Raw genomic sequence first — 20280 nt, 5'->3', positions numbered from 1 at the left:
CAAAAGTTTGCAAAAATGAAATGAAAAATCAAAACATAACCGCAACTTTATAGTATTTAGATAGACAAAGATGGAAGCCAAAAACAAAAAGAAAGAATGGAAATATCATTCGAAACCCCTCCAGTAGAGGATGCCCCAAAAATACCACATGAACTCGGAACATTTTGCTATCACTCACAACCTAACAAAGAGAATATAAATTACGAAAAAGCTTTCAAAGCAAGAAGAATAGCTCCAACGACATTAGAAATGCACCAAAAGCTTTCAAAGCAAAAGTTCTCTAAAAAAACTAAGGTCCTTAGCAGAGTAGTTACTAAAAGTGACACATAACAACATAAATCCAAACTATAAATCTCAAACACTCACCAAAATAAGATAAAAATTATAAAATTAAGATAAAAAAAATAAGAATTAAAGAACAAATATTTAAAATTGGCCATTTTAGTGACAGAGGTAAGTATTATTGTAACAAGTCATTTGAGTCATCAATGAAGAAATATGGAAGTACACATAAATGCTATCCCTTATCATTCTCAAACAAATGGTCAAGTTGAATTAGCAAATAGGGAGATAAAATAAACTTTAGAAAAGACGGTTAACTCAAAGTACAGAGAAACCAACTGATGCACTTTGGGCATTTAAGACGTCTTTAACAATGTCACCCTATCAACTGATTTACGGTAAGTGTTGCCACTTATCGGTCGAACTTGAACATAAATCAGTTTGAGCTATTAAAGCTTTTAATTCAAATCTTAATGATGCTAGTATTGTGCGTAAATTGTAATTGAACGAACTTGAGGATTAAGCAAGAGGTCTGAAGGAGACATACCTGGGTGAGATGCTTTTGTGGGGTTTATGTCCTCATTGAGTTTGAAAGGAAGATGAATGAAGAATTTTTCATCCTTCCAAAGAGGTGAAGGATGGTGGAACTGTGAATGGTTTTCTGGACAAAACTCTAGGAACTTTTGTGAAATGTGACTGTATGGAGATGGTGTTTCTGAAAGTGCATACAGACGAAGTGTATCCATATAAGGCAAGAACATCTGTTTGTAGCGAACTCCAGAACTAGTGAGGAATAGGTTTTTAACTAAATGCAGGATATCAAAACCTATGAGTAAATCTTTATCAGGGAGTTTTGAAGCTACAATCTTTTTCCAAATTATACAATTCGAAAAGAATTGAATACCAATGGGTTTTTTGGTAATCAAAGTGGTTTCAAAAGTTTCTCCATTAACTGCTCTGAAAAGCTTTGAATGAGATTCCCAATACTCAGAGGGAAGAACAGTAGGATCAATCATACTAGTATTTGCACTAGTATCAATAAACCCGATGACAGGGATAGATTTATGAAACTTTAAAGGAAAAATGGACATTTTGAGAGAAAGTCTAGGAATGGCTGAGATAAGGTTGACATTTTGAACTGTAGAGATGACTGAAATATCATCAAAATTAGAAGATTCTGCGATGATGAAAGCAATCTGGTTATCTTATTCTGACTGTTCTAAAAAATTTAATTCAACATCTGCATTCTCAGATAACAGAGAAGAATGCTGAACATACTATATGAGACGAACAACTTTGGCAGATTTGTGAGGGCAGTTTCGAGCAAAGTGACAGTGTTTCTTACAAATGAAACAACGGTTGTGCTTTTTCTTTCTGTACTGAGAGACATCCTTCTTTCTGAACTACCGGAAAGGGTTTTTTGGAGGATGAGTTCTTGTGGAAGTGTTTCTGAAAATGTTTTTTCTTTTTGGTTGGAAAAACACACTTCCTGTCATCTTTGCACTCTATCCTGAGATAGGGTTTTTTACAAGCTTCAGCAAAAGATTTTTTATCTTCCATAAGATCTTTGAAGAATTCCTTTTGCTCACAAATTTTGTCTAGACATAGCATTGCCATTTGGAAAATCGTTCCCGGAGAGATATCAGCTATGCTGAGATTAGTGGCTGTGAGTTTTCTTTGAAGATCAAGTTGTAACTCAGAAGGGAGTGAGGCTATGAAAACATGTTTGAGAGAAGGTTCATTGAATCCATTCAGCTTGTAAAAAAGAATACTCATTCTTTTGTAATGAGATTCCAATAGATGTCTTTTGAGAGAACAACACTTCATCTGATGATACTCTTTTCTGTCTGCATCGGTGGATGCTGTTTTTTCACCGATGAATTGTTCATGAATGATATTGAGTGCTCTACCAATTGGGGATTGCATGAATTGGAGCTGTCTGTATTCTCCCAAGCTTTCTAACCAATCTCATAAAGAACCCGTGGATCGGGCCATGAATTCACGAAGAACAGCTTGAGGTTGAGCATTTGGTTTTGTTCCTTGGAGATCAATCCATGCAGCAAATTCTTGAAGTCAAGCAGGCCATTTGGGACGAGGAATGTCATCACATTTGAACCAAAATGTTGAAGATGGTTTTGTTGAGTGATCAGGAGCTGGTGGTGGCATTGGTGGCACCGGTTCTGTCTGAGATGTTTGATTTTCATCTTCAAAAAGACTATCTTCAACTATAGGTGTGGAAGTTGAAGCACTTGGATCTTCAGTTTTGGTTGCCATTAATATGCTGGTAATGTCAGCATATTCGGATTCAGAATTAGTGGAGGTACTAGCTGAGTTTGAAGAAGAGGACGATGGGTTTGACTTTGATGGATTTGACTCATATACTGTTTTTGGTTCAGAAGAATTAGATGATGAGCCTTAGACAGCATGATAATGATACTGATCCATTGGTCTTTTGTCTTTGCAAGGAGGGTCAGGAGTGGCGTTTGGAGAATCTTCTGGAGGGACCGGAGGAACAGATGAAGACTGTGGTTCTGAAATTTTGACTTTGGATTTTGATTTTTTGGGTGAAGAAGGGTTTGGTGAAGGAGTTGGTTGAAGGTGTGAGAATCCAAAGAACTGATTGTAGACAGGTTGTTGAGGTCGGGATGGTGTATAGAAAGGTGCATAAGATTTAAACATTGGAGAAGATACTGGTGATGGACGAGTCTTTTCAGCATCAATCCTTGCCAATTCAGCTTTGAGTTTTCTGATCTCTGCTTCTTTTTTATTAAACTATGGACCCTGGATATGATTGTTGATCATCCGTTGGAGATCGGTATCTAGTTCAGAGATACGGTCTTGGAGATGTATGTACATTTGGTCAAGATGATTGATGATTGAATCAACTTTAGTGTTAGTCTGGGATACTTGACTGGCAACTCAATCAATTTTCTTTCCAAGTTGTTAGAGAGTTTGATTCTGAGCATTGGCATTTTTTGTTTGCCAATTTAAAACAGCTTCATACTATTTTGGTTCTTCAGGTTACTCAGAGGCTGTAACTGGGGATTGGACAAAAGGTTTTGAGACAACTCGGGTTTGAGTGTTTGTCTGTTTTTCAAATGAAGGGAAGGATTCCTCATAAGATTGACTTTGACTTGAAAACATGAGGCATGATCGAATTGGGTGAACAGGAGGCTCGGGATCTAGTGGAGGTTGTGGATGGAAAGAATTGCAAGATGTCTTTGGATGAGAAGATTTTTTCTTTTTCTTTTTCTTTTTCCTTATGATTTCCAATTCGGATTACACATATGGGCTTTAGGAGCATCCCATAAAAAATGACCATTGATTTTGTCAGATATACAAGATACCCTTCTAATGAGAAACCATGAATGGGAAGTTTCTTTTCTTGACCAGTTTGAACTGCTGTAATCATAGCAGTGTAGGAAAGCCTTAGAGTGTTTGAAACGGGCTTGGTCTCAGGTGTTTGAAAAGATAGTTTGACTTGACCATTTTGTCTTCTTTCAAACGTGGCTTCTGTTGTCTGAACTGGTTCAGAGTTTTGGTGAAAATGCTCATAGTTGGTCAGCCATTCAAGAGGCATGAGCTGGAGCAATTCTTGTTTCTGGATTTGTTTGGGAATTTGGATGATGGTTGGGATTGTGTCTGTGTCTGCAAGGATCATTAAAGCATCAGATGTAGTGTGTGGTGTGGGAAGATCTAGTGCATGATTTTGTAATCTTACTTGATAAAAGAATTTTTTGAAAAACAGATGAGATTGGTGAAAAAACGTTGCTTTAACATTCTCATCTTCAATTTCTTCCAGAGAAATTAAAGTCAAAGTGGAGTGGCCCATTTATTGTAAAAAATATATATCTATATGGGGTTGTACAAAAATGAGAATCTAAAGAATGGGTTATATTTAAAGTTGATGATAAAAAATTAAAACTATATCTGGAATACCAATCACATTAAGCACTAAAATAAATTTAAGTGGTCCACCAAATCTTGATTAAATCTTTTTTTTCTTTTCTCTATATTTAATGAGTGATTTTACTTTGTGCCAATTTGTTTTACTGTTACTTTGCCAATTTAAAAGTTTTTAGTTGTTTTTTTTATGTTTTAGATGATATGCATCGCACATCTTTTGAGTTTCGTGATATCTCTTGCCGAGTTTGTTTGACGATTGTATTTCCTTTCATCGAACGTCATGACAACCTCAATAAGAAAGATCATTTTGAAGCATCTTAGAGAACTGTTACAAGTGAAATTTCACTTAAGAGGCCTGACACAAATTTGTAGATCACATCTCATCTGGGATCTACGACCGCCAGTGTTAGTGTCACATGTTGAGGATCTAAAAAGACAATTCATGGAAACAGAGGGTGGACATAAGACTTTAAATTAGAACTTAAGGTTAACTCAATAAAGGGATGAAGGTGAGTTGAATATTTGATTATACTCAATCTTTCTCACATTGTGTGTTTCATTTTGTTATTTTGTTTGCCTCCAAGTTTGACTTGATTTTGCATAATTGATTTATTTTGTTGATGTGTTTTGATTCATTTTTCGATATAAATGGTACTTTGTAACTTTTTAAGTCAGTATCTTCAGTTTCTATAATAACTAAAACCCCAAAATCAAATATGGAAGAAATACAATGTAAATTGCATAAGTGTTTTCTTTCTTTTCTTTAAAATGCTCTCAAGAAAATTAATAAAGCTCATTGCGAATGATTGTGTTTGTTGATGACCAATGTGATTTTTTTTATATTCATTGGTTAATTAAAGCAAAGGTTCGATTGGTTTTGGTAAAAGCACATTTGCTATAAAAAAAAAAAAGCTAATCGACTTGGCTCTAAATGTCTTGACTGTGTAAAACTTGATTGTAATCAATCACATTGTAAAAATTTAGGAATGGTTTATGAAAATCATGAAGATAAAATTAAATTCGTTAAAGATGGCCTAAGTAAAGAACTATTAGATAATATCTTATGATCTTTTGAGACGCATCCAAGCAATATGTGCAATGTGAGATTCATAATTTATGGACACTATTTCAAAAAGAAAGTGTACAATTTAGTCTTGGGAATCAGACTCTAAAAGATCTCATTTGTTACTTTATAAGAAAACTGGATGGAAAGCTTATCTTCGACCCATAGAGGGCATTCAAGCCATTATTGAGTGTAAAACCAGAGCAAGATGTGAGCCAAAATCATCAAGTACCAGTAAATGTCCTTTTTTTTTATTATCCTTTTTATCATTTGCATAATTGATTTTAGTGTTATGGATCTAATCATTATTTATTTTCGTTTTAGTATTTGCTTTTTCTTTCTTTTGGATTATTAGCTACAAGCTTTATACATCATTTGACAAAGGGTAATTTTTAGGGACCTCCCCTGAGGTTTGAAGTATTAACACTTTGATAGAAAGTATTGATGTAATTACACATACCTCCCTTGCCGTTAAGTTGACCGTTAGTTGACTATTAAAATTACTAAAATACCCTTTCCGCCAAAATAATGAATTATTAAATAAAATGGATGAGAACCGATGGGTACTAAAAATGGCGGGAATCACAAAAAATTAGAAAAAGACCAAAATGCCCAACTATATGAAGTAATTGACATTGGTTATTAAAAAAATGTAAAACTGAAATAAATTTGTAAAAGTAGCCATTGTAAGTAAACGGTAAAAATTTGAGCAGCAACAATTGCTATAAATGGAGGCGTAGTAAATCACAAAGTACAATTTATTCTTCATTTTCTTCTTATCAACAGAAGCATTCAACAAAGGCATAAGAAATCTTTGCATTTGTCTCAAACTCATCCACAACAGCATTCAACATAAGGAAACTACTGCATTGTCTCAACTAAATGGATGTTGAGAGCTCAAACACATCCAGCCAATCAAGCATGCAACAAATTTATGAGCCAGCTTAGAGGAACTTTGTTAATGGGAAACTCATTAGGTTTTCAAATCGAATCTGCAGGTGTCGGATGAGAGCCGAAGTGATGATATCTGAATCGGATGACAACCCTCACAAGCTTTATTATAGATGCTGAAACAAAGGTTGTGGGTACTTTAAATGGTGGGTTCCAGAAAGGAATAATTTCAATAATGGAGTTGTGTTTTAGGAGAATTTAGGTGCTATTGTGGATTATGATACTCTGAATGCTATTGAATCAAACATGAAGGAAGTGAAGAGTATTGTGAAGAAGCTGCAAAAGTCAGTTTTTGGAGGAGCTGTGAAGATGATAATGTACATGAACCTAGTTATGTTTGTGCTCAATTTAATGATGCTTAAGAAGTGGTAATCCTAAGAATTCCTAAGTATGAAGAATGCAATAAATTGTAGAATATAGTGCTTTTTATATGTAATGTGCTTATTAATAGGAATAAAATGCATGTGTAATCCAACGTTGGAAATGAAGGTGGCAAAAATTGACAATATTGAGTAGTCAAAACTAATAATACACAGTAGCTACATCCCTCAACACAAGCTGCTATTCAAAATACTGTAAACACACACTAACACATAGCAACTCACCTCATAACAATCACCACAAACATAGCACAAACTACCAGTATATGTATACGTATCCAGTAGACACACAACAACTCACTTCATTGCGACCCACAAGTAGAGCACAAGCTGCTCGTCTTATGCATATATATCCAATACACACAACAAATAACACACAGTAGCAGTTACATCCCTCAACACAAGCTGCTGTTCAAAATACAACAAGCACACACTAACACACAGCAACTTATTTCATAAGAACCTCTACAAACCCAGCACATCCCGCTGTTCATATCTATACATATCCAACACACACAATAAATAACACACATGAGCAGTTACATCATTATGTAAGTTCAACAAGTACATACAAGCAACTCGCTTAAGAACAACCATAGCATAAGCTACTGTTGTTCAAGCTAATTTCTCAAGAAACATACATCTAATAACACACAACAATATGCACAAACTATATATCCGTTTGTCATTGCAAACAAAGCAAGTCTCATTTCATAATAACATGTACAAGCAGAGGAAACGCTGCTGTTTAAATTGACAATGTCAACCACAACAAGAGCATAAGCCTTTGCTGAAATTAACCCTTGACTGCCTTAAATATTCAATCCTTAATCAACAAATTAAAATTAATAAGGAATGAAGTACTGAAACAATATAAAGCACATAATTTTTTGCTATTTAGATTATAAAGACGTATGCAATCTAGCAACAATAAGAGTATCACATATCATCAATGGCTGAATTCCTATTAGCCAATACAAATAACAATATCCTCTGTTTAGAAATGACAAAAATAGGCAAGGCATATATGGCCCCATAAAAAGTGTGTTTGTATGTGACGGACAACTAAAAATGTACAAAAACTCAAACCTATATCTATAGTTGAGTGACAAAAAGATGATACGACATCTTCATAGCAATGCTTATAGTTAAGGTGATGTATCATCTGATCCCTCAAAAGAATTTGTTAGAAGGGATTAGCTTCACTCCTGCTCTTTCCATAATTACAAAAAAGGTATTCATAATGCTGCTGGATGCTTTAACTTGGCAGTGGTCATTCTTAGGTAAGTTGTCCTTCATAATAAAATGTACAAAAATTAAAATGTAACATATTATTTTGGAATTACAACATTAGTAAAACAAACAGGTGGTGAAATTAAACTTGTATATGTATAAATTTAAAAAATAAACTAGACACGAAACGCTTACCATTTTCATGGACACTGTTTTGAGTGTTCATGGTTGGACCACATGTGACAACTTCTTTTTTGTTACAGCTGGATGTCGTTCCTCGATCTTACATTTAGATAATTAATAGATATATTAGTTCGTCATTTAAATAGGCAAAGACTAACAAAAGCAATATAAAAACTTCATTACAAACAAGTAACTAAGACCTGATAGAAGTTCTTCTTCACCAATTTTTTATTTTTTCCAGCTTTGGTAATAGACTTGCAACTCTTCACGTTGTGGCCCCACTCATCACAGTTAGAACATCTTACACTTGTGCTCCTCTTAAATGGTTGTCTTTCTCCATCCTGCCAGCAGCTCTAGTGATAGTTAGTGGCAGCAAGTTATCATGTAGGAGTAATGGCCATCTACTTTCATCTGGCACTAATATGATTGGTGTTGATAGGTCTTCATGAATGCACTTTTTTTCAACAGAGGATGGACATATTCATTTACATTATACCTCATTGTATCAATGCGGCACATATTAGGCTTGCAAGGCAAGCCTGATACATCCCACTCCCCATAATCATAGTGCTTGCTGCCTAGATCTACAACACACCTCTTGGAGACATTTTCCATGACTTCAAATGATTTATTGTGCCTAAATATTATAGATAATGCCCTAGATTCAACCCTTGCTTCCATTACTCTTCTCCTAACAAGTGGAGGCAGCTCATCTTGCCAAGTATTGACCAGCTCATGTCTTTTATGTATGAGGATCATAATCTTTCTTCTAATCTCCTCAAGCATTCTTACTATTGGCATGCCTCTAAAGTTACTTATCCAATTATTAAAGGACTCCGTCATATTATTTATGACGTGAGCATTTGGTTTGTGTGGGAAAGCAATGTTTGGCCCAACATGTCACAGGAATTTGTAACAGCCACCTATGGGCAGTAGGGCTGATGCTGTTAATTTCAGTCATATGATTGTTGAACTCCACTTGGTTTCCACTTTTACATGCTGCCCAAAATTCATTCCTAAGTCAGATTCCTGGAAATTTCAGCTTCAAGTTTGCATATATGTGCCTACAACAATACCTTCTCATGGCTCGAGGAAAAGCCCTATCAAGTGCATTCAATATACCCTTTAATTTCTACAACACATGAAGCACAAACCCTCACCATCGTTACAGCCTATTTGATCATAAAGTTTCTCCATAATATAAACCCAAGACTCAATGTTTTTAATTTCTACAACACACATGGCCAGTGGGTATATGCCGTAGTTGGCATCTACACTAACAGCATATAGTAAAACCCCTTTGTACAGACCCTTTAAGTGACAACCATTTACACCTATGAACTGCCTACAACCCTCAAAAACCTACATGCATCAAAAAATACAAAAAAAAAATTAAAGTGAGGATTCACCCCACCACCAAGCCAATCTTTTTCTAACGACACTGTTGAACCATGATTTGAGGCTAAGATTGCATGCATGTACCTGAATAGCTTTGTGAAAATGGCATTATGGTCTTGACCAAGCAGCTCTAAGGCCATAATTTCTGAATAATTCTGACCCGAGCACATCAATAGGAACTTCTATGTTAGCTCTGAATAAATGAAGGAATGTAGCATCAATCCATGTTGAATTTGCTTCATAGTTTTCACTGTTTCTTTCACAACTATGTTTGGGCATATGACTTTTAATTTGGAAATGTTTCTTATTCCAATTTAGACTCGCGTGTATTCTCCAAGTACATCCTAAAGCCGAACACTTCATTGTCACCCTACTCTTCTCATTTTCACCCTTTTAAGTCTAAACCCATTTTTTATTATGACAACTTTGACAACATTTCTAAACTCATCAGCTGTCTTGAATAGCTGTCCAATTCTAAGTATAATATTGTCACCATCAGGAGTGAACTCGAAGCCACCATAATTTGCTTCATACCTACAAGCAGCAAGTTGAACGTTTTCATCTTCACCGTCTAAATCTGCCCCACTGTCATCTCCAGACTCATAGGCATCCAATCTCGCATCCCACTCATCTTCATTGTTAAAATTAATTCATCATCACTTACAACAGATTCCACTTCCTCTGCATTATTTTCATGATCAGGAACACGTATACTATCATAAGTATTAGCAAACCCACTAGTTGTGCTATCATCATCTTCGTTGCCTTCAATCTCTTCAGCCGCAGTAGCAGAACATCCAACAACAGATTTGATTTAAGCATTCCAGTTAGGCAAAGCAGATTCATTTACTTCAGCAAAATCAAACCAATCAAGCTCAGAAACTTGTGGAACATGAAACTGGCCAGGGGAGTCTCTTCATTCTCATTCTGATCCAGAGAAATAGGGGTTACATCTAACTTCGTTCTGATAATGAATAATGGCCAAGAATAACTCTTCAGTTTCAGCTTTTTGAATGTGTCTTGAAGGTCAGAGTCAGGTTTTACATGCATATTAGATGTTTCCCATGGCAACATGACATAAACTCTCACTTTGTTAGCATGTCTTATAGGCTTGTCAAAGCACACATCCTTTACATCTTGCCACAACTTCTTTAAGGTGTAATGCTCTGGAATTACAGTTGCTACATCAATCTTTTCACCAGCTACCACAACCCCTATCTCCATGTAAACATGGCTGCAAATTATAAACAATAGCATATTGTAAGTAACAAAAATCCATTAGTAAATTAAAATCCACTATATGAAAGTTTAAAGCTAATTGTACCATCAATTACAACACCAACTTCTTATTTAACTAGATGAAATTGTTGTAAAAGATTAAACTGATAGAGAACAAAAAAAGAAATTATAATTTCTATAATTATAGAAATTATGGAAAATAATAATAGAAAATTATTAAGGAAAAGCTATAAGAAATGGGATTGGGTAATTAATATTACATCCCAAGAATTAGTAGGCAATATATTTCTCAAACTTGAGCAATTATATTTCAATTTCTGTTATACATTGAAGCCTCAACATAGCAAGAGTGGCTAACAGGTTGCTATTATCATTGTCTATAAGCAGTTGATGAATTGCCATAAAATATAAAAATCTAGCTAACATACACTAATTCCTAAAAACACCAGCTGTATAAATTTCCATACCCAAAATTTAAGAGCGCGAAACAAATTCCATCATAACAGAATTCACATGTATAGTTCTTACAATATCTTGTCCACGTCAAGATGGCGTCTTAAATGATTAGACAAATCAATGCACAAGAACTGTAAAGAATTAGCGATAGAATCCAAAAAGTTTTAAATAATCGTAAGTGGTAAACAGGAAGAGAAAACAGTAGGGGCTATATATAAGTAAAGAAAAAAACCAAAAAGGATAATGCAATAGGTGTGGCGAAGAAAAAAGGAAAAAAATTTGTGGAACCAGCACGAGATTGCCGAAAATTCTAATAATTGCTGAGAACATGCCAAAGTGTTTAAAATAAAACCATTATATCTCAACATCTAGGAGATGCCATACTGATGAAGATGAAGTGGTCTTTGACTTTGGTTCTGAAATTTTGACTTTGGATATTGATTTTTTGGGTGAAGAAGGCTTTGGTGGAGGAGTTGGTTGGAGAAGACAAAATGGTCAAGTCAAACTATCCTTTCAAACACTTGAGCCAAAACTTGTTTCAGATACTCCAAGACTTTCCTATACTACTATGATTACAGTAGTTCAAACTAACTAGATCAGTGCGCTCTACAAGCCTCTCAAAGTGAACAATATGTCACTTTAGAAATACCCTCAGATCTTGTAGCAACCTGGAAATGAGAAGGGTATACCGATCTTCATCTTGGTGGTGTCAGACTGATTCTAACCCTCCATGGTAGAAAAGGCTTACATGTTACAACAAGGATTGCTCTCCTAGACACCAGGTTCAAATAGTACCAGCATGCTGTTATAGGAACCGTCCTGACTACACTCCATGCTGGTAGTATTCTGTTAACCTTTTACCCAAATTTCAACCTCTCTCTTGAGGATCCCAACCTTCCAACAACCCTTAAGGTCCAGATCCAGCTCCAAGGAGCAGAACAAACACCCACAACAAAGATTGCAACCCTCCATCACCAAATAGTGTATCGATTACAGAATCATGCACTAGATCTTCCTACACCTCACACAACATCTGATGCCTTGATGATTCTTGCTGACACAGACACAATTCCAACCATCATCCAAATTCCTAAACAAATCCAGAAACAAGAGTTGCTCAAACTAATGCCTCTTGGATGGTTGACCAACTATGAGCATTTTCACCAAAATTCTGAACCAGTTTAAACAACTAAAGCCATGTTTGAAAGAAGACAAAATGGTCAAGTCAAACTATCCTTTCAAACACCTGAGCCAAAACCTGTTTCAAATACTCCAAGACTTTCCTATACTGTTATGATTACAGCAGTTCAAACTGGCCAAGAAAAGAAACTTCCCATTCATGGTTTCTCATCAGAAGGGTATCTCGTATATCCTGACAAAATCAATGGTCACTTTTTATAGGATGTTCCTGAAGTCCATATGTGCAATCCAGATTGTCCTTGCCTAGATGATACGGATGTTGATGACGAACTGGAAGTCATGAGGAGAAAGAAAAAGAAAAAGGAAAACCCCTCTCATCCAAAAACATCTTGTAAATCTTTTCCTCCACAACCTCCTCCAGATCCCAAACCTCCTGTTCAACCAATAAGATCATGCCTAATGTTTTCAAGACAATCTTATGAAGAGTCATTCCCTCCACTTGAAAAACAGACAGACACTCAAACTAGAGTTGTCTCAAAACCTTTTGTCCAATCCCTAGTTATAACCTCTAGGCAACCTGAAGAACCAAAACAATATGAAGCTATTTTAAATTGGCAAACCAAAAATGCCAATGCTCAGAATCAAACTCTTCAACAACTCGAAAAGAAAATTGATCGAGCAATCGTCTTGATCAGATGTACATACATCTACAAGACCGTATCACTGACCTAGATACTGATCTCAAACGAATGATCAACAATCACATATGGGGTCCAGAATTTAACAAGAAAGAAGCAGAGATCAGAAAACTCAAAGCTGAATTGGTGAAAATTGATGCTGAAAAGACTCATCCGACCACACCTATTCCTCCTCTAGTGTTTTGAATCATATTCACCTTTCTATACACCATCAAGACCTCAACCACCTGTATACAACCACTTCTTTAGATTCTCACATCTCCAACCAACTCCTCCACCAAAGCCTTCTTCACCCAAAAAATCAAAATCCAAAGTCAAAATTTCAGAACCAAAGTCAAAATTTCACATATGTTTGAACTGGTTCAAAGTTTTGGTGGAAGTGCTAATAATTGGTAAGCCATTCAAGAGGCATGAGTTTGAGCAATTCTTGTTTCTGGATTTGTTTGGGAATTTGGATGATGGTTGGAATTGTGTTTGTGTCGGCAAGGATCATTAAGGCATCAGATGTGGTGTGAGGTGTAGGAAGATCTAATGCATGATTTTGTAATCGATACACTATTTGGTGGTGAAGGGTTGCAATCTTTGATGTGGGAGTTTGTTCTGCTCCCTGGAGCTGGATTTGAACTTTGAGGGTTGTTGGAAGGTTGGGATCCTCAAGAGAGAGGTTGAAATTTGGGTAAAAGGTTAATAGGACACTACCAGCATGGAGGGTGGTCAGAACGGTTCCTATAATAGCATGTTGGTATTGTTTGAACTTGGTGTCGAGAAGAGCAATTCTGGCTGTAACAGGTAAACCTTTTCTGCCATGGAGAGTCAAAATCAATCTATTACCACCAAGATGAAGATGGGTATACCCTTCTCGTTTCCAATTTGCTACGAGATCTGAGGGTATTTCTAAAGTGACATACTGCTCACTTTGAGAGGCTTGTAAAGCACATTGATCTAGTATAGAAGACTGGATGTACTCTTTGGGTAATGGTCTTTTTGTGGAGATGAGGGTTCAAATACTTCTGGTGAGAGAAGTTTTTTGTTTGTAGAGATTGTAAGGACTCATGATAGGAAATTGTGATTCATTGATTTGGGCAGATTCAGGAATATAAGGGTACGCTCGCCTCTAAATTTTCATACTGAGTATGCTCTGCACTTGCCTTAAGCCTGAGGATCCTGTGCATAAGAAAAGTCCTATTTATCCTCCAAAACTGATTTTTATAAAATGAAATTGTTTTCTCACAACGTTCACCCTCTTTGAAGGCCATGAGTGCCGTGTTTTGGGACGGGATCGTGAAAAACTGTTTTAAGTGTATACCGGCTAGAAACCAGAACTTGCAGGCTACTGGCCCTAAGGACAGACTTCGTTCTGTTGTAGATCTGGTGTAAACAACGCCACGTACAACTACCCACTGGTATCAGAGCCACACTTCACGAAGAGGTGGTATCCTTAGTAATTCCAAATAATCTTATTTGATCTCCTAGAAGAAGATTAAATAAACATGGAAACAACTTCATCTTCAAACTCAACCCCTTCATCGTCTTCATCCCATATTTCTCTTTCCTCTGGTCTCTCTCTTCCAAGATCATGTAAAAAACATGTAGGCACCAAAACTGAAAACCTTGTCGAATATTCTTATATTCCTGAATCTGCCCAAATCAATGAATCACAGTTTCCTATCATGAGTCCCTACAATCTCTATAAACAAAAAACTTCTCTCACCAAAAGTATTCGAACCCTCATCTCCACAAAAAGATCATTACCCAAAGAGTACATCCAGTCTTCTAGACTAGATCAATGTGCTTTACAAGCCTCTCAAAGTGAGCAGTATGTCACTTTAGAAATACCCTCAGATCTTGTAGCAAATTGAAAACGAGAAGGGTATACCCATCTTCATCTTGGTGGTAGTATATTGATTCTGACTCTCCATGGCAGAAAAGTTTTACCTGTTACAGCCAGAATTGCTCTTCTCGACACTAGGTTCAAACAATACCAACATGCTGTTATAGGAACTGTTCTGACCATCCTCCATGCCGGTAGTGTCCTATTAACCTTTTACCTAAATTTCAACCTCTCTCTTGAGGATCCCAACCTTCCAACAACCCTCAAAGTTCAGATCCAGCTCCAAGGAGCAGAACAAACTCCCACATCAAAGATTGCAACTCTTCACCACTAAATAGTGTATCGATTACAAAATCATGCGCTAGATCTTTGTACACCTCACACCACATCTGATGCCTTAATGATCCTTGCCGACACAGACACAATTCCAACCATTATCTAAATTCCCAAACAAATCCAGAAACAAGAATTACTCAAACTCATGCCTCTTGAATGGCTGACCAATTATGAGCACTTCCACTAAAACTCTGAACTAGTTCAAACAACAGAAGCCATGTTTGAAAGAAGACAGAATGGTCAAGTCAAACTATCTTTCCAAACACCTGAGTCTCAACCTATTTGAGAAAGTCAAAGGCTTTCTTACACTGCTATGATTATAGCGGTTCAAACTGGTCAAGAAAAGAAACTTTCAATTCATGGTTTCTCATCAAACGGGTATCCTATATATCCTGATAAAATCAATGGTCATTTTCTATGGGATATTCCTGAAGCCCATATGTGTAATCCGGATTGTCCTTGCTTGGATGATACGGATAGATGGCGAACTGAAAGTTATGAGGAGACAGGAAAAGAAAAAGAAAAAGCCTTCTCATTCAAAAACATCTTGCAAATCCTTTCCTCCACAATCTCCACCAGATCCCAAACCTCATGTTCAACCAATAAGATCATGCCTAATGTTTTCAAGTCAATCTTATGAAGAGTCATTCCCACCACTTGAAAAAAAAACAGACACTCAACCCAGAGTTGTCTCAAAACCTTTTGTATAATCCCCAGTTACAGCCTCTGGGCAACCTGAAGAACCAAAACAGTATGAAGCTGTTTTAAATTGGCAAACCAGAACACCAATGCTCAGAATCAAACTCTCAAACAACTCAGAAAGAAAATTGATCGAGTTGCCAGTCAAGTCTCCCAGACTAAAACTAAAGTTGATTTAATCAGCCATCGTCTTGATCAGATGTATATACATCTACAGGACCATATCTCTGAGCTAGATACCGATCTCAGACGAATGATTAACAATCATATCTGGGGTCCAGAGTTCAACAAGAAAGAAGCAAAGATCAGAAAACTTGTAGCTGAATTAGCAAGAATTGATGCTGAAAAAACTCGTCCCACACTCTTCACCCAAACACAGTCCATACATGTGCCTCCACCTGTGTTTGAAACCTATTCACCTTTTTATACACCTCCCAGACCTCAACAGCCTATTTACAACCAGTTCTTTGGCTTCTCACATCTCCAACCCACTCCTCAACCACAGCCCTCTTCACCTAAGAAATCAAAGTCCAAAGTAAAAATTTTAGAACCCAAGTCAAAACCACCTTCATCCTCCTCTGTTCCTCCGGCACCTCCGGAAGATTCACCAAAAGCCACTCCTGAACCTTCTAAAAAGGATAAAGGACCGATGGATCAGTATCATTATCATACTGTTCATGACTCATCCTCTGACTTCTCTGAACCAGAATCTGTATATGAGTCCAATCCGTCCGAGTCAAACCCATCTTCCTCTTCCTCATCCACAAACTCAACCAGTTCCTCCACTGACTCTAAATCAGAATATGCTGACATTACGAGCATATTAATGGCAACCAAAACTGAAGATCCCAGTGCTTCAACTTCTACACCTATTGTTGAAGACAGTTCTTCTGATGATGAGCATAAAGCATCTCACACAGAATCGGTACCACCAATGCCACCACCAGCTCATGACCACTCAACAAAACCATCCTCAGCATCTTGGTTCACATTTGATGACATTCCCCGTCACAAATGGCCTGCTAGACTTCAAGAATTTACTGCATGGATTGATCTCCAAGGAACAAAACCAAATGCTCAATCTCAAGCTGTCCTTCGTGAATTCATGGCCCGATCTACGGGTTCTTTGTAAGATTGGTTAGAAAGCTTGGGAGAATATTGACAACTCTAATTCATGCAATCACCAGTTGGTACAGCACTCAACCTCATCCATGAACAATTCATTGGAGAAAAAACAGCATCTACCGATGCAGACAGAAAAGAGTACCATCAGATGAAATGTTGTTCTCGTAAACGACATCTTTTAGAGTCTCATTACAAAAGAATGAGTATTCTATTTTACAAGCTCAATGGGTTCAATGAACCGTCTCTCAAATATGTCTTCATAGCCTCTCTTCCTTCTGAGTTACAACCTGATCTTCAACGAAAACTCACAGCCACTAATCTCAGCATTGCTGACATCTCTTTGGGAAAGATTCTAAAAAGAACTACCATGTGATCTACAAAGAGATTTTGGCAGCCAAGTATGGCATTAAAAAATTTGAATTCCATCTTATCAGCCACAAATTTCGTATCAATATGGATAACTCTTCTTTTCCCTAAATCTTTGACTTCAAAAATAAGTTGCTCCCAGACAAGCAACTGCTCAGTCTCAAAAACTGGTTTGCTACATATGATTTCACTATTCAACACATAAAAAGTAACCAGAACCTCATTCCAGACTTCCTCACACGTCTAGCTATAAATAAGCCCTCACTCATTTCCTCAATCCAAACCATTCCCGTTATAGCCATGCATCGCCAACTTTCTTTCAAAGCTCTCAACCAAAGAAACTTCCCCATGAACATCTCTTTCCAATCAGCTTACCAACTGCAAGATTTTACAAAGAAGTTCCTTTACAGGTTTTTCTTTAATGTTCAAACCATAAAACCTGACCGTTTTCCTAACCTTTGCATGGAGCACCTGTTTCTCACAGGCCTCACTCTCTCCTCTTTGTCCATCTCTGAAGATGAGCTTTGGTACATGTGGTGTCTCACCACCTTGTATGCTACGAAGCTAGTTTTCCCCGTCAAACCAGTCCTGACTCACCTTACTACTCCTAAGTTCTCTCACCAAACCTTCTATGGACTTTCCTCGAATGGTATTCCCCACTCACATGGTGGCGTAAACAACTCCAGAATCTGTGTACTTTTCACGGATTAGACAAAATGCTAGAATAGGAAGCTAACATGTGGACTACAGTCTTCATCATTCACAGGCCCTACTTCCAGCACCCAGAAACAAGAGACTACTGGACACAGGACATGGCATATGAATGGAGAACTTACCCTCATCCTTATACCTTCATCCATGATACATCAGTCACCTCTGTTCTCAAAGCCTATCTCATGGAACTTAACAATGTTCCTCCACCTGCCACAAACATTCACCATACTTCCATTGGACCATCACACACCCTTGAAATAATTCCAAAAACACAAGGTTGTACTCCAGGTTCAAGTTCAAGTCCCAAAGGAATCCTTGTTATGGAACAACGTCCTGATTACACCAACGTCTTATTCCAAGACGCTCAGGACCCATGGGAAGATTTTCATTCCCTTCTCCAAACTGAAAATCCCCATTATACTGTCACCAACCCAGACTCTCCTGCTGCTTCTACATCACATCACATGTCTGAAACTGATGAAGAAAAGTATCAGCAAGCTGAGGCGTATCTAGACCAGAGATGCATCCATTGGCACAAGCGCCAATATGAGAAAGAGACAGGAGACGTGTCACCATCGCGCTATCCATCCACTCCATGATGACACTTTGTCGCTCTCACACAGCTTTTGATGCAATAGCCCATGTGACTCCCGTTTGCTTTGAATGCTTTATGTAAAAGTCTTAGTCTGTGTGCTTTACTTTAAAAAGTCTTAGTCGGTATGCTTTACTTTCAAAGTCTTAGTCGGTGTGCTTTACTTTGTCTTATATAAAAGTCTTAGTTGGTGTGCTTTCCTTTCTAAAAAGGTGTGCGTTTACTTTCTAAAAGCATGTGCCTGTTTGTCGATTATAATCATTCGAGGGGTCCTGTCCTCAATGATTTTCTATATAAGGCACCTTATGCTTCAGTTGTAGGCAGGAGTTAATCATAAATAAAATTTCAGTTCTCTCCATATCATGTTTCTCTAAAACTTCTTCTCTCATCAAGCTGAGGCAAAGGGTTCTTTGTGTTCAATAAGATCTTTGAAGAAATCTTTTTGCTCACAGATCTTATCAAGGCATAGCATGGTTAATTGAAAGCTTTTTCCAAGTGAGACATTTGCTATGTCAAGGTTAAAGGTTGTTAATTGCCTTTGAAGCTCTGGCTGAAGCTCTGGTGGTAAAGATGCAGCAAAGACATGCTTTAAAGATGGATCATTAAATCCATTCAATTTGTAATAAAGCATGCTCATCCTTTTGTAATGCATTTCTAGGTGTTGTTGTTTAAGGGAACAACATTTCATCTGATGATATTCTTTTCGAGAAGCTTCAGTTGATGCTACTGGTTCTCCAATAAACTACTCATAAATGACTGCAAGAGCTATAGGAATGGTGGTTTGAATAAATTGGAGTTGTCTGTATTCGCCTAGACTTTTAAACCAATCTTGTAATGATCTAGTGAATCTGGAACAAAACTCACGGAGAACATTTTGAGATTGTACATGAGGCCTTGTCATTTGCACATCAATCCATGCACAAATTCTTGATGTCGAGCCTGCCATTTGTGACGAGGGATGTCATCAAATGTAAACCATGGTGAAGAAGATGGTTTGGAAGAATTTTTAAAAACCGGGGGAACTAGTTATTATCATTAGAAGATTCATCGACAACAGGAGTAGATGTACTAGGATCTTCTATTTTTGTGGCCATTAGAAGACCAGAAATGTCTGTATAGTGGGACTCTGAATCTGATGAAGTTTGTTCAGATGAGCTGAGATGATCTATGGAGGGTAAACTTTCTTCTGAGGTTGAATCTGAGTCACTGTTTTGGTAATCAATCTATTGATAATGGTATTGGTAAGCTGGAGCTTTGTCTTTCTTTGGAGGTTCAGGAGTTTCTTTAGGAGAGTCTTCTGAACTTGAAGATCTTCCTTGGGTGGAGGTTTTGAGATTTTGACTTTTGATTTGGGTTTTCTTGGTGAGGTAGGCTTTGGCGGTGGAACTGAAGGAATATTTGGGTTTGTGTATTGGAGATGAGAAAGACCAAAGAAATGGTCATAAGTTGACTGTTTAAGAGGATTGTAAAAAGGCTGATATGATGTGAATAGTGGTGCTGGTATAGTTATGGATTGGGTTTTAGTGAAAATGGAAGGTTGTGCTTTGTCAGCATTAATTCTGGCCAATTCTACTTTTAGCTGTCTGATCTCTGCTTATTTCTTATTGAATTTTGGACCCCAAATACAATTGCTGATCATTGTTCTGAGATCAATATCCAATTCAGAGATTCTATTTTGCAGATTTGAA

The sequence above is a fragment of the Citrus sinensis genome, chromosome 5, assembly GCF_022201045.2.
Source record: "Citrus sinensis cultivar Valencia sweet orange chromosome 5, DVS_A1.0, whole genome shotgun sequence".
Classification (NCBI taxonomy): Eukaryota; Viridiplantae; Streptophyta; class Magnoliopsida; order Sapindales; family Rutaceae; genus Citrus; species Citrus sinensis.
The sequence above is the reverse complement of the archived record's forward strand: the minus strand, read 5'-3'. Positions refer to the sequence as shown.